At 36.0% G+C, this 26,266-nt stretch overlaps 1 long non-coding RNA gene across 3 annotated transcripts in view; it reads left to right on the top strand.

Moving 5' to 3' along the window:
- Positions 1-25,719, top strand: part of LOC116533252 — a 49,740-nt gene extending 24,021 nt beyond the window's left edge. For all 3 annotated transcript variants that reach the window (XR_004261177.1, XR_004261175.1, XR_004261176.1), the window contains 2 exons: positions 9,027-9,111; positions 25,542-25,719. This is a non-coding gene — a long non-coding RNA (uncharacterized LOC116533252). The remainder of the gene's footprint in view (positions 1-9,026; positions 9,112-25,541) is intronic.
- The last annotated feature ends 547 nt before the right edge of the window (positions 25,720-26,266 follow it).

Below are 26,266 nucleotides of genomic sequence, written 5' to 3'. Positions count from 1 at the left end.
CCATTAATCTATTATTCTCAAAAATGTATTCATTTTAGCACACCTGTAACTTTGTAAAAAGAAATATGCATGCATATAGACTTGATGAGAACCCAGATGTATGAAAACAGGTTGATTTGCCAAGGGAATGAAGTTGTGGAGAAAGTATTCCTTTTATCTACTTTTAAGTGTTCAATACATTCAGAAAATAAACTAAAACAAAATGTTTGTATTAGTTAGTTACTCTAATCCCAAAGCAGTTATTTCAAGAATACTGGTTCCAAGGGAAATGTTAGGTTTTGACTAATCAAAATTAGTCTCATTTTGAAAAGAAAACACAAGAGCAACAAAACTATCCTACAGAATTATTTCCTAATATTCTTATAATTAATCAACTTATAAGATAAAATATTGTATTGTTAGTTTCTTAAGAGAACTGGGGTTTCTATGGACATTTATACCTCTTTAAAAACACACCTTTGTGGAACATAAATCATTCTATTAATATCATAAAGATACATTCATTTGTATGTTTTTGCAGCACTATTCACAATAAAGAAGACATGGAATTAACCCAAAAATACACATCATTGATAGCTGGATAAAGAAAATGTAGTATATATACACCATGGGATACTATGCAGCCATAAAAAGGAATGAGATCATGTTCTTTGCAGGGACATGGATGGAGCTGGAAGCCATTATCCTTAGCAAACTAACACAGCAACAGAAAACCAAACACCACGTGTTCTCACCTGTAAGTGGGAGCTGAACAATGTGAATACACGGATAAAGAGAGTGGAACAACACATACTGGGGCCTATGGGGTAGGGGAGGGAGAGTATAAGGAAAAATAGCTAATGCATGCTGGGCTTCATGCCTAGGTAACGGGTTAGGTGTAGCAAATCACCATGGTACACATTTACCTATGTAACAAATCTACACATTCTGCACATGTAGCCCAGAACTTAAACACATCTTTGCATTTTATCAAAATTCCATTCATGATCCTCTTGTGTCAGCAGGGGGTTCCTCATGGATTGCTTTTTTGGAGTTTACCTCCTGCCAAAAGGGCATAAACTACCAGTTACGGTGTTCCCTAAACATGTGATTGGACATCACCATATGAGGAACACTTTTTTGTAGGGTTATTTCGGAAGATGTTTAGACAAGGCCCAGCCATTTGCAAATATCCACTAACTAATTTATCATAGACCTTTTTATTTTATTATTCCAGTCACCATGCTTAAAAAGGATTTTTATAAGCCAAAAATGTTCCTTGTATTTTGTCAATCCTTTGGCTTATATTAGCTTGTGGTCTTTACTCTCAAGATGTTTTGGCAACCCTCCGTTAAACACACACACACACACACACACACACACACACACACACACACGTAACTCACATCTGGATTCAATTGATTGGATTTTAACCAGCCCCCAATGCAATAAGCAAATAATTGTCCTCTTCAATGTAGACTTCACAGCTGATAAAACCGAGGTGTCTTATTCTCAGAGCCCCAAACTTCTCTCTCATTTCCTTCTTTCCTCTGATAGCAAAATCTTTCAGAGAGATGTCTTCATCCAGAATGCATCTCATACACTGTCCAATTTTGTCTAAAAACCAAATCAAGCAATAAATCAAGCAAATGAGAAATTCCATTAACAAGTTTGCTTCGTTGTGAGGGAAACTGACTTGTCCCAATCACTTCCATTCATGGATGAAGAGCAGACTTAAAACATAGACAAAACTCTCTCTCCATATCTGTTTTCCTCATTTAACTCCTCTTACTTTTACACTGACTCATCCTCTCTCCACCTTCCACCCAGTCACCTGTCCAGCACATCAACAATTCTACTTGCTTTTGGAAATCTGGAAGTCATTAATCTCTTTTTTCAACTCTTCATTGTTTTCTATATTTTGCTTTAGTGACTTTCTTACTTTTCATGACCTCTTTTACAATGTCTAAGACATAGAAATTGTTTTATTACTTGAAAGGTGATCCAGGACCCAAAGAAGGTAAAGTAAAACACTTTGGCATGCCAAGATTTTCAGAATACCCAGTTATCTGAGTTTCCTAAAATCTAGAGCCAGATGCTTCTAATCATAAACTCGAGGACAATTGGTCAACATGATTATATTCTTAATTTCAGTTCTAAATGTGAAACAATATGCCCATAAAAAATCCTCATCAATGCTTTTTGTGTTGGATGCTAGTTAACTTCAGAATTCAAACTTAGATATATCATCCCATTAGCTTTGCTGACATTTATCCCCACCCCCACACCCCCCATTTCAGTTCCATGTGAATTTTAACACAGGTGCAGACTCGGGCTTCACATAAGGGAACAATTTTCTGATTTATTCATATAAGACCTCTAGGGAAAGACAGAACAAGATGTACCAAGGTAATATTTCATTGTTGAAAAATTAACTTAGCTTGTTTTTCTACTAAGGTAAGAATGCTCATATCCAGTGCTTAGATACGTGAATCAGCCCCACATATAATTCCTTAGTCATTGCATGGCAGCATTTTTTTTTTTACCTTAAGCTAAGAAAATGGTTCTTAGAGAATATAGATAAACAGATGATTCTATTTTCATTTTTTATTTCTTTTAGAGATGGAGTGTCTCTATATTGCCCAGCCTGGAGTGCAGTGGCTATTCACAGGCATGATCACAGAGCACCACAGCCTTGGGCTCAAGCAGTCCTCCTCAGCCTCCTGAGCATCTGGGACTATACTCAGGCACATGCCACCACACTCGGCTCCATTTTATGTCTTTTTAAAAAAATCAGTCTACATCGTTGTGTCATTTCTATGCAGTAGAGATGCAACAGCAAAAATAGATTGATAACTTTCCCTAGGCACACTGCTCTGCAAAAGCCACTGTTTCTAAGAGAAACACATATGAACACATTTCTAAAAGAAATGCATTTTCAAACACATTTTTAAAATTATTATTTATAAAAATTATTGGGTTTTGTTAGCTTAGGGCTCAGTGAGCCTTCTAGCTGAACTATACAGTTATACAGTGTCTGGAAGCAGAATGGAGGGGGAAACTAATTAGCATAGTTCTTACATCACCAGTGGAAATTCTTTATTTGCCCTCAGGATCCACATTGCTGTGTCTGCTCAACACTGTTAAATATGACAAGGTCAGTAACCCTGTTTTTGTAACAAGGAATGCGAACAAACTCGGGCCTCACACACATTGTCATTGTTTAACAGGGTCAACTGAATTAACTGGGAGCATTATGCATGTACAGTGCCAAGAAGGCCCCATCAACAGTCACGTATATAATGTTAACGTATTAGCATAAGTAATGGAGCAACAGATGGCCAAGCTGTGAGCAAGTCAGATTAACCCAAAGATTTCTGCGCTAGCCATTGAGCCATAAGAGGGCTTTGTATCTTATGATTACTAACACTGGACAGGGCCATGGGAGACCAATGTTCTAGGCTCACCTCTGCCAGTTCCTTCCTGAAGGCTCAGTTTCCACAGCAGTAGGATGAGCAATCTGACCAGACGACATGGAAACCCCTTTTTGCTTGCAAAGCTGTGATTCTAAGGCAGTCTAAAGGATAAATGCATTGCCTGTATGAATTTCAATGACAACTTATTTTTAATACAGTGTGTTTTGTACTGAGCTTCTATTTTTATTCCTTTGGTATTTGGCAGAGAGGTGGGAGGTAAAGAAAGATGAACTCTAGCAAGTCTGATTACCTAAAGTGGCCTGTGTTCAGGAACTTAGAAGTCTCTACAAGTTGGATAAAGTAACTGACATGAGCTTCTTAGGCCTTGCAACATCATCAATGCTGTAATACAATCTACTTATCACCTTCTGAGAAACTCTGTTTAGAATTCCAGTGGGAGTTTGTGACTTCTTTTATAATTCCAATGAAATAAACACTATTAAATCAATTTTTTTAGATTAAGAAATGAAATCAGTTCCAGTTAAGTCAATGTTAGGACAATTTAAAACCTTAACCAACAATTACTTTTTAAATGTATATTTTTAAAATTTGCTTTTTTTCTGTCATTATACATACACCCAAACAATTCATAATATCAGATACATACTATTACAGGGTGGAACTATAAGTTGCCTAGAAGGAAGAAAATATTCTATAAACATGAAATAAGCTTCTTTTGGTAAAAGAAAGGGAAACAAGTATAAAAGAAAAACTGTCTAATGGAAAAGTACTATAAAGTATTGTAGACTGGCATATAAACAAGCCAAAGAATATGAGGAAAGGAATATTGCTTTTAAATCCATTTTAGTGTAAACAGACATCTTAGAAAACAATTTATTTTTAATGTAAATTGTCCTAATGTTATAGTACAAATTTCCTTTGCATATCATATTGGTAAAACTGTGTCTTCTCAACCCTAATTTTTTTATATTAAATTGTAAATGTTTGTAATGAACCTTTTAAATGCTTGATGCAGTGTTATTATTCTGCAGCAAAACATTTCTAGATGCACAACATTATTTTAAAATAAATCTCTCCAGATGATCATAGTTACTGAAGTCCCCTGAAATTTATGGCATTTATGAATAGATGTGTGTTTCTTCGGTGTGGGAGCTCTTCAAGGGAATTTTTGACTGTTGATGCAAACGTTAGTAAGCAATGCACTTGTTTGGTTAAGACTTTTAGCCTTGACCTCAGGCTTTAAACCCTTGTCCTTTATTAATCACGTGTTTCCTGAATCAAAGAGAATATTTTTGGAGGGGGAAAATTGTTCTGGGACTGAAGGAGTGTTATATACCAAACAGACATGCCCAGATGACAAATAACCCCTGAATGATAGCCAGGGTTCATCCAGCTGGTCGGCCCCATATTATGTGATTGATGGTGTTGATGTTCTAAATAGGCCTAAGATGTGCCAAGTATAAGAGCCATAACAAAGTCCTTCAGATTTATACCATAGATAGAAGGAGGAAGCGAGAAGACATGTTCCCAGCACATGGCAATTCTAAGAATGGTGTCATGATTACAAGTAACCTTGTAGGGTTTGTCTGCTTTATTTCGAAGTTAAACAAAAACTATTTGTTGGTCAGGAATGAATAGGGTCACATAAGGTCTGTCTGAACCTTATGATTACTAAAATATTTCTCTGTAACTGGAAACCTTCTGAAGCTAGAATAACATTGAAATCCCATTGTAGGGATCAATACACTGATTTTTGCTTTGCCTTTTGAGGTTTCTGAGAAAACAAGAAAGTTTATTTGCTTTAAAAACAAGGCATTATCGTGACATACATTAAAACCATTAAGTATAGGAAGTAAAATATCTTAAAGATTATTTATTCTAACTTTATTCTCTTTATTTGGGAAAAGGGAATTATTTTTTTAATCAAGCAGAGTCACAAGACCTCTGTTTATTGTTTTTTAAAGGGTTTATGAACAATTCTTTAAAAGCAGATGATATATATAAAAGCCAAAAACTCCTATTTGAGATTTTCAAGAAGACAGTGATAGTACTTTCCATTTTAAAATGAATATTAAATATAATCCATATGCATAAGAAGCTGTTATATTATTAGTTTTGTTGTTTTTAATTTATTTTTTTATTTCAATAGGTTTGGGGGGAACAGGTGGTATTCGGTTACATGAATAAGTTCTTTAGTGGTGAATCTGAGATTTTGGTGCACCCATCACCAAGCAGTGTACACTGTATTCAATGTGCAGTCATTTATCCCTCACCTCCTCCCATCCTTCCCCTGCACCAGTCCACAAAGATCATTGTATCATTCTTATGCCTTTTTGTCCTCATAGTTTAGCTCCCACTTGTGACTGAGAACATACAGTGTTTGGTTTTCCATTCCTGAGTTACTTCACTTAGAGTAATAAGTGCCATCTAGGTTGCTGTGAATGCCATTATTTTGCTCCTTTATATGACTAAGCAGTATTCCATGGAATATGGGTATATATATACGCACACACATATATATACACATACACACATTTATATATTTGTGTTTATAGATATACATACATCTATATGTGTGTGTGTGTGTATATATCTATATACACACACATACACACATGTATATACATCTATATACATACTACATTTTCTTTATCCATTACTTGATTGAGGGGAATTTGGGCTGGTTCCATATTTTTGCAATTGCAAATTGTGTTGATATAAACATGCATGTACAAGTACCTTTTTTATATAATGACTTCTTTTCCTCTGGGTAGATACCTAGTAGTGGGATTGATGGATCAAATGGTAGACCTACTTTTAGTTCTTTAAGGAAACTCCACACTGTTTTCCACAGTCGTTGTGCTAGTTTAGATTACCACCAAGACAGTAAAACTTTTCCCTTTTTACCACATCCACATCACATCAACATCTATTGTTTTTTTTTTTTATTATGGCCATTCTTGCAGAAGTGAGATGTTATCATATTGTGGTTTTGATTTGCATTTCCCTGATGATTAGTGATGTTGAGAATTTTTCCATATGCTTGTTGGCCATTTGTATATAGAAGTTGTTACTATTATAAGATTTCATTGGCAAAAATTCATATCTTTATATAGCAATTTTTTTGTGACTCTTCATGGCACTGAGAAAGTAGACCTCAGTAAACTGACCCTCACTCTTCATCTTCTCTACAAAATTGCTTTCACTAAATTGATTCCACTGGGAGCTTTAAGGAACAGCCCTGTGAAACTTGTCCCTGGGATTGAAGTAAGCATGCTGTTCAGGACAATTTCCATGAGGACACTTTGAGAAACTTCTTTGTAGTCTTATTATCAAGAATAATTGTGCTTCTCTGAGACAGTATATTTACATTATCATAAAGATTCTAAGATGCTTGTAACTGAGGACTTTTACTCCTTTGCATTGGCCACTAAAAAGCATGAAACTTAATCTGAAACCCATTTTTGACAATAAGATTGGGCTTAATAGTACATGCGTTTGCTTCTATTTCATTCTTGGATTTGTTTAATGTTCCTATCTTTTCTTTTTGTTACAGGTTTCTCACTAACCTGTATTATCTTGATATTATCTGTTTTTGTGATCCTCCTTAAATTTCTTGGGAACAAAAGAAGACTGTTAATTAACATTTTGGTTCTTTGCGCAAACATGCTTTTCTTCATCACCTTTCATAAATTTTAGATGACTTTATAAATGGGAAAACTAATAAAATGAAAAGTTTGTTGAATGAATATAAATAGTACCATGACTTAATGTGATAGAATACCAAAGATCAGAATTGTCAACTAATCTGATCTTAGATGTTTACTTTCCAATTGAGGATGAATTCACCAGTCAAAAGCCATTGGATTCTGTGTTGCCTAATATTATAATACTTAAGATGTTATGAATGGGTATATCTAGAAACCTGCAGTTGATAAACACTGTACAAAAGTGAAGAACATCGAATCATGATGCTGCCTTTACATTTCAATGACTCTTATATCAATGAGCCATGGAACATCTCTCAGGGAAAACATTCATGGTTTTAAGGGTGAAATACACCCCTTCCCTTAAACAAATAAAAGAGAAATTTTTCTCTCCATTGTAGTTTTAAAAAATACAATGTTACAATATTCTTTTTGGTTTTGGTTTTATTTTGGCACATTGCCATTTCAGTTATTATGATTGCTGATTTTATATTTAAAAGTGCTCCCGTTAATCTTCACTGCAGCTTTCCAAGTTTAGGAAATATTCAATTTCTTATATCTAGTTAACAAATACATAAACTAAGTCACATATTTAGATTCTTTTTTAACCCGTTATCTAGCAAGTATGGTCTATAGCTAAGAACAGAGGCTGTGACTGTATGAGTCAAGACAATTGGCATTAGGCCAGGTGTGGTGGCTCACTCCTGTAATCCCAGCACTTGGGAGGCCAAGGCTGGCTGATCACCTCAGATCAGAAGTTTGAGACCAGCCTGGCCAACATGGCAAAACCCCATCTCTACTAAAAATACAAAAATTATCTGGGCATGGTGGTACATGTCTGTAATCCCAGCTACTAGGGAGGCTGAGGCAGGAGAATCGCTTGAACTCAGGAGGTGGAGTTTGTAGGAAAATTGAGGTGGAGTTTGTAGGAAAATTGCTCCACCGGGAGGTGGCGGTTGCAGTGAGCCAAGATTGTGCCACTGCACTCCAGCCTAGGCAACAGAGCCAGACTCCATCTCAAAATAAACAAACAAACAAAAAAACAAAAACAAACAATAGGCTGTGATCATTGTCTCCTGGAAAGGTGTGGCAAACAATGGTCAATTAGACCTCACAAGATAAATACATAAAGGTATAACCAACAGAAGAATTCTGCTACAAACTCAATTCTAATAGGAGAAATTTTGTGTCTGTAAATTATTCTCACGTGATTTTTAATATAGCTAAAAGTGAAAATAATGCCCCAAGAAACCTATGCTCTCCTTTGCTTAAAAACCCTCACATTGGCAAGATTGTGAGTTTAGTCATGGTTTGTTTGTCGCTACATAACTTGTAACTTCACCCCATGTAAGCTCTTCCACCTTTACGTATTACGATTTTAACTGCTATCATCAGTCTCTCCAGTTTAGATATTTATTTGCAGCAAAAGGTGACTTCAATGTGAAGGCAACAAAAGTGTCCTTAAGGCATGAGAACTACACATGTACTACACTGTATGGTCATGAATAATTACTTTCCCTTTACTCTGAAAGAGATTCTGATCATTTCAGTGCTCCTCGCCACCAAGGAAATGGTTAAACTCTTAGCTAGATATAATCAAGGGGTTACTCTTAAATCTGAGTTCTCTTTTCCTCTGGGTTTTCCTGATCTCTTTCTTCTATCAGGGCTTTTATGACTATTGGTTGGTTTTCTTAGTCATTCAAGCTGCAGTTGCTCAAAGTGCCTTTGAAGCAGGGATTATCTATTAATAGTATTTTTAAGATGTTTGCTTCTTCCCAGCTTCCTCAGAAAATTCTGCCCCTAGTTATATAAGAGACTGGAAATGCCTGCCCTCTCTTATTTGTTGTCTTAAGTTTTATTTGAGCACTGTGTAACCGGTTCCTTCTGTGTTCTCTCTGTGCAGAATAGAAGTGGTTACTGGTATCAGAAGAAAACTGGAATTCTACAAATATACATCAGGATCCTACTCTGTCCCACTATCATTTTCAGTAAGCACTATATTATGATACTTTCTCTGTAACAATATTAAATGCACATGGACTAGCTATAATAGAACACATCAGCATCCCAGATTAGATTTTATATGCCTAAGTCTTTCATTTGAGTTAGTATCAATGTTGATTGAGTGGTTTCTGCTGTACTGAGCATCTACCTACTTTTAGTTTCACCAAGGCACCTATTGTCAAGCCCTTAGTTCTTCCCATTCCTTCACATATTTTCCCCTGCTCCTGGCTTTTAGCCTTTTATCTGTCTTCACTTCCAGTCACAATGAGTATACACTGTCTCCCTGAGCTCTTTTCCTAGAGACTCTCCACTACTATTCCAAAGGGCCTAAACTTCTATTTTGTCTGTCAAACATGGTTAATACATGAGTATTAACGTCCAGTTTTTTATATAGTAATTGAAAGGTTGCCTGCTGTGCACAACAAGACTGTCCTGCTGGCCTGGAACCGAACTGGACACAGCATTTGCCAGCCACCTGCTGGGAGGAACAGTGCAGTGAGACAGTGAACTCCGTCACCCAACAGGCGTTTGCCAGGGCCTGATTTCTGTGATTCAGGGATGTACCTTTTAAAGCCTTCATCCAACCACAAATCTTCCCCTCACTCATCTACTTGTTTGGATTCAGGAGATAGCACTTGGCACAGAGAGACACATTCCCTAAAAACATTTTATTCTTTTCTGTCAACCACCCTCTCTTTAATTCTCTGCATGTGGTGAGCTTGCTTAAAGTTTCCTGCCTACCCACCCTGAGCCCATATCCTCACACCTTTGTTTCCCTTTTCCACCATTATCACTCCAGAGAGGTTTTCTTTGTAATCTTGGTCAGCTTTACAGACTTGTCCTTCGTAATGGTCTGTATTAATATCTTTTCCTTTCTATAGCATCCTGCAGCATTTTCAAAACTTTTTGATTTTTAGTTTTTCCTTTGTAACTTTCTTATGGTTTCATTTTGCGCTTGTTTAGATACTTCCAATCTGATTGACACATCTGTTAAGATCAATTTTTTGATGCACTTTCTGCTTGGCTTCTAAGATTCATTTCGGTTGTTTCATTGTGGTTTGTTCATCTTTCTTGACTTTCCTGACAATCCAGAGTACTTGTAGATAATTAGTGCAGTTTTCTCATCATGGCTTTCACAGCCATCACCAGGCTTGAGAACTCTTGCAAAGGTCTTAAGATTTTTGCATCATTAACTTTTAAGTCACCTTAGTGAATTTATAAAGGGTTCTCTTCTCTACAATGAATAAACTTCTTTTGTTCTTTATGGGAGTACTCAAGATCCTATGGTTTCCAGCCTATTTCATTTTTTCTTATTTCTTAATCCTCTTTTCATTGATTTATACTAATATATCAATGTACTTGCCTCATTTTTAATGATCGATGCTTCTTTAAGATTTTAAGTCAGTCCCATGGATGATTAATTTGTATTTCTCCTTTCTGCAAAATGTGGTTTTTATCAACACAATGCCTGTTTATTCAAATAGGTTATTTAGGCATGAGGCATAAATGTAAATATTCTTCATCATATATGTGTTGAAAACAACCAACACTGTATGTGTAGCTTCTAACTTTGGTAATTTGATTGGAGAGCCACAGAAATTATTTTTTGACTTTTGAGTCTGTAGAAGAGAATGATTTTCAAATATTATACATTTTATGACTTTCCCAAAGCTTAATCTCATTAATAACTAATAAGAGTAATTGAGATTTCTCTTGTTTAACATCCTCTTACGTGTTTAGAGACTGTTATGCCTCATTTCAGTTTTATTTTTCCTTTCAACTGAACATTCCCAGCACTCTGCACCCTTTATTTAGAGGCTGACATATAAACCCTTTATCAACTTGTTGTTTTCCTTTGAACTCTTTCCAACTTACTTGAATTTTAAAACCTTAGTTGCACGTCCTGTCACAGTTTTTGTAGTTCTAATCAAGAGTACAAAAAAATGTTGTGCTCACTTTGCCTCTTACTCACTCTGTACTTTGTGTATTGTCACGATCTGCCTGAACCCCCTCACACCTAACAAGAAACTCATTGTGGGCCTGACAAAGGCTCCCCGCAACCACATATACCTGGCTCCCTTGAACAATGATGGTTCCCTCCTCCAACATGACATTGCTTTACAAGGGAGTTGGCATCAGAGCATGTAGTTTTCACACTCTTTTGTAATGAAGAAGTCATTCTACTCTTTATAACCAAAAAATGACCAAGTTACTACGCATTAAGACAGAGCTTTTAAAAAGAAATTTTTTGCAAAATATTTCTTAGGAATGGCCATGTTGGTTGGCATTCTCGTATGAGGTGAATCTGGAAACATCCCTTCTTCTATCAAACTCTGATCAATCAATTTAATCACTCTGCCTCCCTGTTGGGTCTTGGTTTCTCAAAGATAATTTTGATAAACTTGTTCTTTTATTGTCATTATTATTCTTATTATTTTAAAGATGGGGTTTCACCATGTTGGTTAGGATGGTCTCGATCTCCTGACCTCCTGATCTGCGTGCCTCAGACTCCCAAAGTGCTGGCATTACAGGCCTGAGCCACCGCACCTGGCCAATAAGCTTGTTGATGTTGTAACTTTTTTGCCAATTTGCAAGGGAAAAGGGTAAAATTTAATAAAAAGTGGAAGACATAAGAAGATAGAAATGTTGTTAAAAAGAAAGATACTTAGACCTAGATATAGATTCTAGCTAGTAATCAATTAGGGAAGTTAGAAAAAATTCATATCCTCTTCTCAAAATTCCCTTATTTATACATAGTGAAGTATAAAACCAGATTTATCATGAAGCTGAGAAGATACAGTGTTTTTTTTCTAGCAAGAGGAAACTGATAAAAGAAGTAACATTTTTCCCCAAACAATAACAATTATAATAATATTAAATTCAATTTTCTTTTGCAAGCCCCAGTTTTCTTTAGGATTATTTATTTTCACCCAAAAGAGTCATATCCAAACAAACCTTTTGGCAAATTTAACTTATATTTTTATCTTCTTTTACCTTATCCCCTAAGCTTGAGAATTTATGTCTTGCGTTATTTTGTTGATCATTTTTATTTCTAATGATAGGCGATTTTTAATTCCTGGTCATGCTGTGGCTAATGATGTTGCAAAGATTGTATACCAGTTCTCCCAGTCAGGTTAATAAAGGAACTGGCATGGACATCAAAGTGCCAATTTAGAATTATTTCAGAGAGAGACGGAACAATAATAATGTACAAACTCTGGTAAATATAATATACATTCTGCCACTCTTTAAAACAGCTTGTAGTGAAGTGTTATTAGCAAAGGTTGCTGCTGCTGCAGCTTCTAGAGCCCATCAACTGCAGTGGTGCAAGTCTTAGAAGAGTTTATTTTCTGTATTGATTTCCTGAAAGCTTTGATTTTGGTGAAAGAAGGAATACAGAGATTTTTTTAATGTGAGCAGTTTCCACTATTACACTGACCTGTGTCCATGCCCTCATGATGATTAAACTCTTTCTTGGGCTCAAATCAAATCCTAGCTCTTGTTAATTTGAATAAACTATGTGAATAAAGATCTAGAAGTGAGTTCTGTCTACAAAGACTGGACTGCAGGTATCTGAGAGACACTGCCCAGTGTCACATTGACCAAGTTTTTCCCTGTTGGGAGCCAGACAAGGTACCACATTAAAGTATTTGTCTTTGACTTTCTCTTACCTTTCGGTAGGTTTTCTGCATTAGCAGTGACACAGTATTCTAAAGGTTAGGCTGGGCCACAGAATTCCCTATTCATTTGGGAGTATTATTCCTGGTCTTAGAAGAGTTCCAAAGTAATTGGGGAAAAAAAACCTCTACACTAATTTGTGATATTGGATGACCTGACTTAATGTGCCAAGTTTTCTGAGAAGTGCATGCATATTATCTCTTCCATAAGTTCTTTTCCATGAAAGCAAATAGCACTACACCTAAGAAGGCAGAAAGGAGGGACAAATTATGTAGCTGGGGAGACAGCACAAAGACTGAACAAGCCCTTCTCATTCCTTGCCTTTATGTAGTGCTTTACACATTACAAAGCATGTCATCATTTAGCTGGTCCCTATTTTGTCTCTACAATTACTCTGTAAATTAAGGGCAACAAAATTTACTTTAGAACAGAGGAACCTGAAATTCAGAAATGGTAAATGGCTTGCTAAAGTTACCTTCTCATAAATATAGACACAAAATCCTCAACAAAATGTTAGAACATCGAATCCATCAATATGCAAAAATAATAACACACAAGTAGGTTTTTAAAAAATAATTCCAACTTTAATTTTAGATTCCGGGCATACATGTGCAGGTTTGTTACATGATGCTGAGGTTTAGGTATGGTTGATCTCATTATCCAGGTACTGAGCATAGTACCCTATAGGCAGTGTTTCAGTCCTTGCCCCATCTCTCTCTCCACCCACAAAAGCCCTCATTGTCTATTGTTCTCATCTTTATGTCCATGTGTACTCAATGTTTAGCTCCCACTTACAAGTGAGAACATGCAGTATTTGGTTTTCAGTTAGGATAATGGCTACATCCATGTTGCTGCAAAGAGCACGATTTTATTCCTTTTTATGGTTGTGTGATATGCCATGGTGTATATGTACCATCTTTTCTTTATCCAATCCACTGTTGATGTGCACCTAGGTTGATTCCATGTTTTTGCAGTGGTGAATAGTGCTGCAATAGATATACAGATATACAAGGGCTTGTGTCTTCTTGGTAGAATGATTTATTTTTCCTTTGGATATATACCCAGTAAGGGGATTACTTGGTCAAATGATAGTTCTGTTTCAAGAACTTTGAGAAATCTCCAAACCACTTTCTACAGTGGCCAAACCAGTTTACGTTCCCATCAACAGTGTGTAAGCATCCCCTTTTTCTCCACAGCCTTACCAGCATCTGTTGTTTTTTTAACTTTTTAATAATAGTCATTCTGACTGGTTTGAAAGGGTATCTCTTGGTGGTTTTGATTTGCATTTCTCTGATGATTAGTGATGAGCATTTTTTTCATGTTTGTTAGCCACTTAAATGTCTCTTTTTGAGAAGTGTCTGTTCATCTCCTTTGCCCACTTGTTAATGGGGTTATGTGTTTTTTTTGCTTGTTGAATTTCCTTGTGGGTTCTGGAGATTAGATATTTGTCAAGTGCATATTTTTTTTCTTATTCTCTAGGTTGTCTGTTTACTCTGCTGACAGACTCTTTTGTTGTGCAGAAACTCTTTAGTTTAATTAGGTCCCACTTGTCAATTTTTGATTCTGTTGCAATTGCTTTTGAGGACTTAGTCATAAATTGTTTGCCAAGGTTAATGTCCAGAATGGTATTGTCTAGGTTTTCTTCTAGGGTTTTTGTAGTTTGAGGTCTTACACTTTAATCTGTAATCCATCTTGAGTTAATTTTTGTGTAAGATGAAACGTAGGAGGCAGTTTCATTCTTCTGCATATGGCTAGCGAGCTATTCCAGCACCATTTATTCAATAGTGAGTCCTTTCCCTATTGCTCAGATTTTTGTCGACTTTGTTGAAGATCAGATGGTTGTAGGTGTGCAGCTTTATTTCTGGATTCTTTATTGTGTTCTGTTGGTTTTTGTGTCTGTTTTTGTACCAGTACCATGCAAGATGTTTTGGTTACTGTAGCCTTACAGTATAGTTTAAAGTCAGGTAATGTGATGGATACCTCTGGTTTGAACAAGTAGGTTTTAAACCAGGAATGCAACGCTGGCTTAAGGCTGGTTTAAGGCTGACTTAAGAATCAATCAATGTGATCCACCATATTTACAGTCCAAAGAAGAAAACTCATGTGCTCATATCAATTGATATAGAAAAGGCATGTGACAAAATTCAACATCTTTTTATGATAAAAATCTTTCAGCAAATAGGGAATACAAAGGAATTTTCTCAACATTATTAGAGGCATCTACAAAAACCTACAGCTAATATCATATTTAATGGTAAAAGACAATACTTTTTCACTAAGATCATGAACAAGGCAAGGACATCAACTTTCACCACTCATATTGCCTTGGAATAAGGCAAGAAATAAATGTGTATTTCTACACATTACAAATAAAGAAATAAAATTATTCCTATTCCAATATGACATGATTATCTGTGTAAAAATTCTAAAGATTTTAAAAACAAAACAAAATGACTTCCTGAAACTATAAGTGACTTTAAGCCCAACACACAAAAATCAATATTCTATATACTAGCAATGCACAATTAGAAACTAAAATTGTAGAATAACACATACACAGTATATTGGGTTGTGTGATTCCTTCCGTTTATTTTTTTCAAAATTGGATTAAGCTTCCTTTGCTTTTTCAAATAAATTTTAGAGTCAATTTTTCTATATCTGAAAAAAAGTTCTAGAATTTTGACTGAAATTTACTTAAACCTCCACATTAGTTTGGGGAGAACTGACACTGTTAGTATATTAGCTCTTCCAATATATGTACATGGTATGTTTTTACATTTATTTTGGTTCTTCTTTGATTTTTTTCATCAGCTTTTTGTAATTTTCAGCATATAGGTTCTGTCATGTTTTGTTAGATTTATACCTAGACATTTCATTTTTCTTGGAGCTATAATAAATTTGCTGTATACACAAAGGACTTCATATGCTAACACTGTCAATTCTCCTCAAACTAATCTAGAGATTTAATGAAAATCCAGTCAAAATTCTAGAAAATTTTTTGTAGATATAGAAAAGCTGACACTAAAATTTATTTGGAACAGCAAAGCAAATAGAGTAGGCAAATCTACTTTTGAAAATTAGAATAAACTTAGAAATATCACACAATTCAATTTTAAGACACTGTATAGCTATAGTAATTAAGACAGTATACTATTAATGAAGAGATTGATCATAGACATATAGATCAATGAAACAGAATAGAGAACATAAAACTAGGTGCCACACACACACACACACACACACACACACAGGCAACCAAATAAATGATTTTTGACAAGGTCACAAGGACAATTGAATGAAAAAGGAATACTGTGTTCAACAAATTGTATTGAATCCTTGAATATCAGTATGCTCGAAAATGAACCTCAATCTAAACCTCACAGTGCACATAAAAATTAACTCAAAATTCACCATAGGCATAAATGTGAAATATAAAACTATAAACATTTTAGAAGTCCTCATAACCAGAGGTTAAGCAGTAAGCTTTAAACATGACACCAAAATCATAATTCATAAAGAAAAAAATAGATAAATTGAGTCTCATCAAAGTAAAAAAAATGTTCTATGGAAGTCTATTAAGAAGATGAAATCATAAGCTAAAGTCTTAAAGACAATATTTGCAAACCGCATATCTGTCAAAGAACTAGTATTTAGAATTTATTAAAACTTCTCAAAATTCAACAGTAAAAAAACAAACTCATTAGAGAAAGAGAAGATACATGAATAGACATTTTAACAAAAAGGATATACAAATGTAAAAATGCACAGCAACATTAGCCAGTTAGTAAATTCAAATTATATGCACAATGAGGTATCACTGTATACCTACCAGAATGGCTAAAATTAAAAAAAATAGTGAAAACATAAAATATTAACAAGTATGCAGAGAGATGGATCATTCATATACTGTTGTTAAGAATGTAAAGTGGAACAACCAGTTTGGAAAGCAGTTTGGCGGTTTCTTATAAAATTAAATATGCAGCTTCTATGCTGTACAGCAGTCACATTCTTGAGCATTTATCTGTCCCAGAGAAATGAAAACTTACGTTCACATAAAAACCTGGACCTAAGTATTCATAGTAACTTTGTTCATGTATCTAAAAATTGAAAACAACCACTATGTCCTTCAAAAGATGAATAGTTAAATGATGGTACATGCATATCATGGAATACTACTTAGCAATAAAAAGGAACAAACTATTGATAATTCTCACCAGAGAATTATGCTGAGTGAAAAGAAGCAAATCCCAAAGATTACCTGTTGTATGATTCCATTTATATAACATTCTAAGATAATGAAATTATAGAAATAGCAGATTAGCAATTGCCAGGGTTAAGGAGGAGGTTGGAATGGGAGGGAAGTGAGTGTGGCTATAAAAGGGAAACTTTATGGAGATGGAACAGCTCTGTATCTTGACTGTTTCTATGTCAACATTCTGTAAGATGTTACCATCGAGGGACACAACATAAAAGGGTATGAGACCCTTCTGTATAGTTTCTTAGAACTGTATGTAAATCTACAGTTATCTACAATAAAAAAAATTAATTTAAAAAGTCTTTTGCTCTGCGAAGTTGAGAGAATGAACATGCAGGCTGAAGACTGAGAGAAAATATTTGCAAAAACGATCTGACAATTATATCCAGAATATGTGATGAATCTCAAAGCTCAACAGTAGTAAAAGGAAAAACTCAATTTTTGAAAAATGGGGAAAAGACTTGAATAGACCCTTCAACAAAGATGATATACAAATAGTATATAAGCACATAAAGAGACGTTCAATATTATTTGATATTAGAAAAATGCAAATTTAAATCATAATGAACACTACCATGCACCTATTAGAATAGCTAAAATGAAATAATACTGACAACACCAAATGCTAACAAGGACACAAAGCAACTGGAACTGTCATACACTGTTGAAGGGAATGCAAAATGGTACAGCCACTCTGGAAAATAGTTTGGTAGTTTCTTATAAAGTTAAACATTCATTATCATATGGCCTAGCATTTGTATTCTTGAGTATTTATCTCAGAAAAATAAAAATGTGGGTTCACTCAAAAACCTGTACACTATTCATAATCACCAAGAAACAGAAAAAAAAAACAAAACACTGTTTTTGTAACAGGCAATGGATAAACAAACTATGGTACAGCCATGTAATCAAATACTACTCATTGATTAAAAGGAACAAACTATTGACACACCAACTTAGGTGAAACTTAAAGGCACTGTATTAAGGGAAAGAAGCCAGTCTCAAAACATTACATACTATATGGCTTCATTTATAAGACATTCTTGAAAAGACAAAACTTGTCAAAGTGTTTGATGAGACTTAGGGTTGGAAGGAGGGATGTGGCCACAAAGTGGCAGCCCAAGTTTTAGGAATTTGGGAAACTGTTTTGTATTTTTATTGTGGGAGTGACTACGTAAATCAATACATGCATTAATATTTGTAGATCTGTATACCAAAAAGAGTCAATTTTACCATACAATAATTTGTTTAAAATTGTTTAAAATGCAAAACAAAAAAATACACTCCCAGAATCTGATCAATCCTCACTACCCTCTACTGCCACCCTGGTCCAGGTCTCCATATTTCTCATCTACGTTATTGTAATAGCCTCTTAACTGGTCTCTCTACTTCCTCTCTACTACACATTCAATTCTCAACAGTGATCCTTTGAAAATATAAGCCGAATAATGTTACTCTCCTGCTCGAAAGCCTCCACTGGCTCTCACACAGCATTAAAACTGAAGTTCTCACCATGGCTTGACAGTAGTGAGGTCCCCCAGGAACCTCTCTGGTCTCTTTTTCTGTGAGTTTTCCTTACTCATTGTGCTCCAGCTGCACTAAACTGGCTTGCTGCTGTGTGAACATGCTGGGCCTTTGCACTGGCTGCTCCCTCTTCCTGGAACATCCTTCATTCAAATAAGTCAATGGTTTTTTCACCAACCTCATTGAACTCTTTGCTTTAACTTCATCTTCTCTGTGGAACCTACCCTGATCACTATTTAAAACTGCATCTCTTTCTGCATTCCCCACTCCTACTTATCATTTATTTTTCTTCACGGCATTTGTCATCTTCTAACATGCTCTCTTACTTATGTGTCTTAGTCCATTTGTGCTGCTATAGCAAAATGCCTGAAACTGGGTAATTTATAAACACCGGAGATTTATTTCTCACAGTTCTGGAAGCTGGGAAGTCAAGATCAAGATGCTGATATTCAATGTCTAGTAAGGGCCTAGTCTTTGCTTCTGAGACAGTATCAGAGTCTCAGAAGGAATGTTGTGAGGGAGGAAATGTTGTGTCCTCACATGGTGGAAGAAATGGAAGGATGAAAAAAGGGCAAACAAAAATAGATTTTTGAAATCTATTTTATAATAATATTAATCCCCATTCCGTGAGGGCTCTGCCCTCATAACTTTTTTTTTTTTTTTTTTTTTTTTTTGAGACGGAGTTTCGCTCTTGTTACCCAGGCTTGAGTGCAATGGCGCGATCTCGGCTCACCGCAACCTCCGCCTCCTGGGTTCAAGCAATTCTCCTGCCTCAGCCTCCCGAGTAGCTGGGACTACAGGCGTGCGCCACCATGCCCAGCTAATTTTTGTATTTTTAGTAGAGACGGTGTTTCACCATGTTGACCAGGATGGTCTCGATCTCTTGACCTCGTGATCCACCCGCCTCGGCCTCCCAAAGTGCTGGGATTACAAGCGTGAGCCACCGCGCCCGGCCTTTGCCCTCATAACTTAATCAACTCCTAAAGACCCCACATCATAATACTATCACATTGTCAATTAAGTTTGGAGGACACATTCAGACCATAGCATTATGTATTACATTTGTTTTCTGTTCCCCCAACATACACACAAATACAAGGTCTATAAGAGCAGAGCTCTTGCCTGTTCATTAATGTATCTTCAGTGACCGACACATGGAAGATTCTCGATAAATATTTATGGAATGAAGAAAGTGAAGCAGGGAGGAAGGGAAGAAAAGGTTAATTTGTCATTAGCCAAGTGAGTAAGAGGAGAGGATGAGGAGGGTGTCATAGAAGAGCTGGTGACTCTGCAGAGCCTTAAACTGGAGCAGTGTGCATGCTCAGAGGGCAAGAGTACAGAGGTATGGGAAGAGTGCTGATGCAGAGAGGGAAGCAGGAATCAGCTTTAAATGCCACGCTAAGGAATTTGGGCTTCACCTTTAGGTTAAAAACTGTTAAGATCTGAGAAACATGATCGTATTTGTGTTGCATGAAAATAACTCAGCCCCAATGTGGACAGTAAATTGAGTAAGGGCAGTGAGTTAGTTAGGAGGCTGATTATAATCTAGTAACTAGTTATCTAAGCCAAAAATGATGATGACCTGAACTAAGACTGTGGCCTTGTCAACAACACAGAGGGCACATTTCAGAAATGTTTAGCAGAGTCACCAGGACTTCTACTGAAATGTGAGAAAGATTGAAAATCGAGGATGCTCCCCTATCCCATCCCAGCCACCTGCCAAATTCTCTTTGTGACTCTGGGAAGGCAAGTGCAGATGAATGGCTTTGGCAAAGATTCCAGTGGTAAATTACTTGTAATGTTGCAAACACCACTCTTACACCATGGTAAGTTACATCCGCTGTGATTGTTTTGTTCAGAATACCTTTCTTTTCCATCTTGCTAACTCCTACTTTAAGTTTCAGCTCACAGATCCTGACTCAGCTTATAATTCTTATAAAGAATATGCTCAAAGAACTTGGCAACATCAGAAAAGGCAAGATGTAGGAACTGATAATGCAGTTATTGGACAGTATATGGAAATGGGGATTGATTTCACTTAAAAAGCAAGCATTTTCCATACCAGCAGGAGGCTTCTGTTCTAGAAATATGATATTGTAATATAAGTGGTCCACAAAGCTCATACTGTTATAATGAGTTTACACAGGACTCACTAGAGTTATAAAAATAAAAATATTAGCTTTGTACTGTCAATGCCAAATGTAAATACAGTAATCCCATGTATCCCTCCGATAGTTGACCTTGAACAAGTTTTTCAGCCCACTTTTGCCTCTGTCTTCTTGTCATAAAAGACAAAATGATCTCTCAAAGCTACTTCAACTCCCCAAATCTTAGATTTTGCTTTTCTTTCTCTGCCAAGAAGTCAGAGAAAACTATACATATTTTACAAACAGAAAACCTTAGAGAGAAGGAGACTTCCATTTGAACGGAACTAAATAAGAGCCTATCTCCCATCCAGATGCCTGCTCCCATGAGATACCCATCATCTATCTTTTGAAACACCGAAAACAATTGTTTTTAAAACCAGAAGAATAATTTGATTTTAATGAATATGTCATTTGCTGACAAACAAACGGCATAATTTTTCTTCTATTCTTTTGCAACTAAAATAAATTTAAGTCAAGGTTTATCCTGGAGGGTTGTTGTTGTTGCTAGCTATTGCAAAATAGCTAAAAGTTGTTTTGTAATAGAAATGCTGACTCAAACTCAATTACTGTGAGAGTTTGAACAGACTGTCCTTTTTTGAAGAAATAAGAAAGCAATTAGGTGTTGATGTAGATATTTATATGTAAGGGATCATTTAAAAGACTGCAAAAGAATGCTAAATATGAAAAGAGGTTACAGAGGATTATAGGGTGAGAAAGTGCCAGAGTTATTTTTAAAATATATAAGTTGTATATGTTATATTTTTAAAGTTAAATCTGATAAAACATTTTATAATAAAAAGAAATATAACGATAGAAACCAAACCATAGATCCAGGAAGATCAGAGAAAACTATGCAGGCAAATACCAAAAAAAACTATACCTGGCCATATCATATTCAAACTGCAGACAAAGACAAAGAGAAAATCTTGAGAGAGGCCAGAGGGGCAAAAGCACCTTATCTGGAGAGAAACAAACTTCCTTTCAGAAACGATGCAAGTAAGCAAGAAAAACAAAACCCAACCTAGAATTTTACATCCAGTAAAATTATCCTTCAAAAGTAAAGGAGAAATAAAAATTTCCACAGACAAACAAAAATTAAGAGAATTTGTTACCAGTAGATCTGCTTGGCAAAAAAAAAAATATTAAAAGAAATCCTTTAGAGAGAAGGAAATTATATAGATCAGAAATATAGACCTACGTTTACAAAGGCAGAGTGTTGAAGAAAGAATAAATGAAAGGCATTCTCAGTTCCCTCCTCTGGGTGCTGGTGCGATGCCCAGCTCTCAGAACCCCACCCAAAGTGAATAATACAGACTCTCAACATGATAGATTGTTGGCTTAAAAAGGAGTAGAAGACTTGCTTTCCCCATCCACAGCCACAACCTCTACATTTAAAGATACCAAAAAGGACATAGCAAATTATCTGGCCTGTGGAAGGGAGAAATATTCCAAAGAAATTTGACAAAACTGTAAATAAGAAAAATGATGAAAACGTCTTTCTCTCAGCTTTTATAGATGTTAATAATAATCCATACTGTGTTATATGATGGAAAATTTTCATATAGTATCATGATATCAGTTAAGTTGTGGCATCATTTTGAGACCAATCATTGAGAATTTTTTAAAAAGGGAATTAAATATTGCAAGTGTAAACATTATGAGCCTGTTAAAAGTCAAAAGTTATTATAGCTTCTCAAACTAGAAATAAAAAGGCTACTGAAGCACCTACAGGTTACAATTTATTTTTATTTTTCTATATTTTTATTTTTTTGAGACAGAGTCTGCTGCTGTCACCCAGGCTGAAGTGTAGTGGCATGATCTCAGCTCAATGAGGCCTGCCTCCTCAGTTCAAGAGATTTCTTATGCCTCAGCCTCCTGGATCGCTGGGATTACAGGTGTGCACCACCACGCCTGGCTAATTTTTGTATTTTTAGTAGAGACAGGTTTCATCACATTGGCCAGGCTGGTCTTGAACTCCTGGTCTCAAGTGATCTACCTGCCTTGGCCTCCCAAAGTGCTGGGATTGCAGGCATGAGCCATCTGTGCCTGGCCTTAATTTTTAATATGGTAAATATCAATTGCTATAACTCATATAAACAAAAAGCTATTTGAGATCCCTCCTCACCTTTTTTTTTTCTAAGACTATAGTGTTCTTGAAGCCAAAAATGAGATTTTTGAGACAGAATCTCACTCTGTCTCCTAGGCTAGAGTGCCATGGCCTAGTCTTGGCTCATTGCAACCTCCACCTCCCAGGTTCAAGTGATTTTCCTGCCTCAGCCTCCTGAGTAGCTGGATTAAAGGTGCCCACCACCATGCCTGGCTAATTTTTGTATATTTAGTCAAGATGAGGTTTTGCCATGTTGGCCGGGCTGGTCTTGAACTCCTGACCTTGTGATCCGCCTGCCTCTGCCTCCCAAAGTGCTGGGATTATAGGTGTGAGCCACTGCGGCTGGCCTGTGGCTACTTCTTTAAATAAAATGTTACATCATTCCTTCTTGAATTATCAATTTTAGGCATCGGCTATTGGAGTTCTGTCACAATTGATGAGAATTTAGGTCTTTCACAATTTTGGAAGGTAGCACTATTCTCATTCCTCCTTTGGTTGCCTCCACAATGACAATCTCCCATGACATACCTACTTCTCCATTTCTGTACTACCACCTTGACTCCCACTCTGTAAAGCTGGTGTTAGAACTCTCATCCTTCCCCCATCCTCCCCACTCCTGTAAGTTCTCTCAATGATACTTTTATATTAGTCTTTTGTAAACCTTTACATTCTGGTTTGTGATTTGTATAATGTTTAATTCTAAAAGGAAAAAAAAAACTGTAAGGGGAGCTTAATTATACCTATATAAATACAGTTCACTACAGGGCTAGTAAAATAAGATCAAGATACCTTTCTACAAGTTCCAGTGTCATGACTGCTGTGCTCCTAGAATCCACTGGGATGGATTTCCCGTTTTTGTGATCTTGCAATTGCCTTTACTACATTCTGAAGGTCTCTATCATGATTTCTGTTCTATTAATTCTCACTGCCTGGAGATCCTTTTCCCAGAGCCATTAATCCTCATATTCCAAAGTGGACCAGTCACTTTTAGGTCTACTGCACAGCTATCATTCTGGAACAAGATATCACTGCTCTTGTAGATTGTACCGATTGTTCCTGAAAACTTCTTGGTTACTTATTGCTACAAAAATGCTGTGTAACCATAATGCTATATAACAAGCAACCTGAAATCTCAGTGGCAACAACAAACATTTTCTCTTTACCCTGCTTCAGACTATGGGTTGAGTTCAAGCCTACTTCATGTATCTTTTATTTAGTGCCAGCAGCTGTCTGGAGTATGCTTCTACTGTGGAAAATGAGAGAAGACAGAGAGAGACCAAGACAAGCCAAATAAGCATATGTGAATTCTCTATTCATGTTGCATCCATTATAGTCCACTAGCTGAAGCAATCATGTGAAGCAAATCACATGTCCAACCCAACACCAAATGAGTAGGAGAAAATATTTCACCTACTCTAGGGGGACGCAGGACTAAGTCATTTGACAAAGGCATGGATGTGTATGTTGACAGCAGGGGAGAGGAGAACAATAAGGAACAATCATCTAATCCACCACAGGAACTTATATTTTACTCACTTCTACCTTGTTTTGTTGGAGAGCATCCTCTAATAACTTCCTAAGGAGGGGATATGGTAGGTAAACTTTCTGAATTGTATGTGTCTATAAATGTCTTTATCCTGCCCTCATACCTGACAAACATCATTGAGACCCTTGCTCCATGCTCTTCTATAATAGCATCCCACGTTGCTGATGAGAAGTTTCTTGTCAGGCTGCTTCTTGCCCTTTTTCTAGGTGACCCTTTCTCTCTCAATATGCTCTTTACCCTGATGTTCTAAAATGTCTCAATGACATAGAGATAGGTAACTTTTTTTTTTTACTGTGCCAAGTATGCAGTGGGCCCTCTCAAACTGAGAATTTTATATAGAAATTTTTAATAAAACCCTATGTTTTGCTGCACAGGTTACTCCTGACCTTCTTTGTATCTGTTGTTTATAAGTATAAAGACTGAAGCCTTCTACCTCTCCAGGCACAATATACAGGATCGTGTGTGTGTATTTGTGTGTGTGTGTGTGTGTTTATACAGGATCATATATATAATATATAATATGTATGTTATATATATAATATAAATATACACACATATATAGGCTGCTGCTTTCTCCAATTCATTTAATCACTTTTTTTGTATCCCAGAATTTTTTAGATTTCTGCCTGTCTATGGATGGGCTTTGTTCATTCTCTTTATTTTGTGGAGTTCTAGCACTTAAAACATTTTGTTTACTATGATTTTATTGATGCCCCAGGAGAGAGAGGTAATAAAATGGTATGCCTAAGATAGCGTGTTGATTTATTAGTCTCAATATTTCATTCTAAGTATATTTTACATTTTAATATATTAAAATTATATTTCAATATATTTAAAATATTTGTGAAGTGGCAGGCTGTACCAGATAGCATAACATTTAAATAACGTGGCTATGTTAGTATCCATATTTTCAAAGGTAATTAGTTTGAATGTGATTATTTAATTTGCAAAAGAATTTGAAATGTTACCAAAGGTAGCTAGTTTCTCTAAGACAGTTCTGTCCAACAGAACTTTTTGCAATGATAGAAATGTTCTCTGAGGTCTGTGCCAACCAAGACAGTAGCCACCAACCTCATGTGGCTATTAAACGCTTAAAATGTGGCTAGTGCTACTAGAAAACTGAATTTTTAATTTTATTTCATTTTTATTGCTTTAAGTTTAAATAGCCACAGGTGGCTAATGGCTGTCATATTGGACAATGTGCCAGGGATCAATGTGCCACCTTCATCATGTGAGGATACATGCAGCAAGAAGACACCATCCATGAGGCACAGGCCCTGACAGATACCAAATCTGCTGGCACCTTCATCTTAGACTTCCCAGCCTCCAGAACTGTGAGTAATAAATTCTGTTGTTGATAAATTATCCAGTCTGTAGTGTTGTGTTTTAGCAGTTCAAATGGACTAAGATACCAGCATCAACTGAAATGAGGACGAATCCCTAATTAGAGGACTCTCTCACACAATAAAAATATTTAAAACAATGATGAATATCATACTACAGAATTTTTTTACTCCAGAGAACACAAAATTTAACTCCAATGTAGAACTGATGGATAACAAAATTTGGTCCAATTGATCTTGCACTTTCTAATAAATCTTAAATGTACTTTTGTTAATTACTTATGGGCAGATACATCATCTTACCTATTTTTTTAAGTTTGCAATTTTGATTTATTTACATCAAAATTGGTTGAGGCTGGGGAAATTTGGGCACTTGGAAAATTAGTTCCTCTAAATAGTTATTTCTCCCTGGGAGTTTGAGACCATACAGCCATAGACTAATCCCACTAAGAAATGGTAATTTTTGAAATACATGCTCTAGGGAAGGGCAGGGAATACAGATAATAACTGACCTAAGATTTCTATATGCTTTAAATTTC

This window comes from Sapajus apella, unplaced genomic scaffold (assembly GCF_009761245.1).
Source record: "Sapajus apella isolate SASKATOON/1434 unplaced genomic scaffold, GSC_monkey_1.0 scaffold81, whole genome shotgun sequence".
Classification (NCBI taxonomy): domain Eukaryota; kingdom Metazoa; phylum Chordata; class Mammalia; order Primates; family Cebidae; genus Sapajus; species Sapajus apella.
Note: the sequence above shows the minus strand (reverse complement) of the source record. Positions and strands in the feature narration are given on the sequence as shown.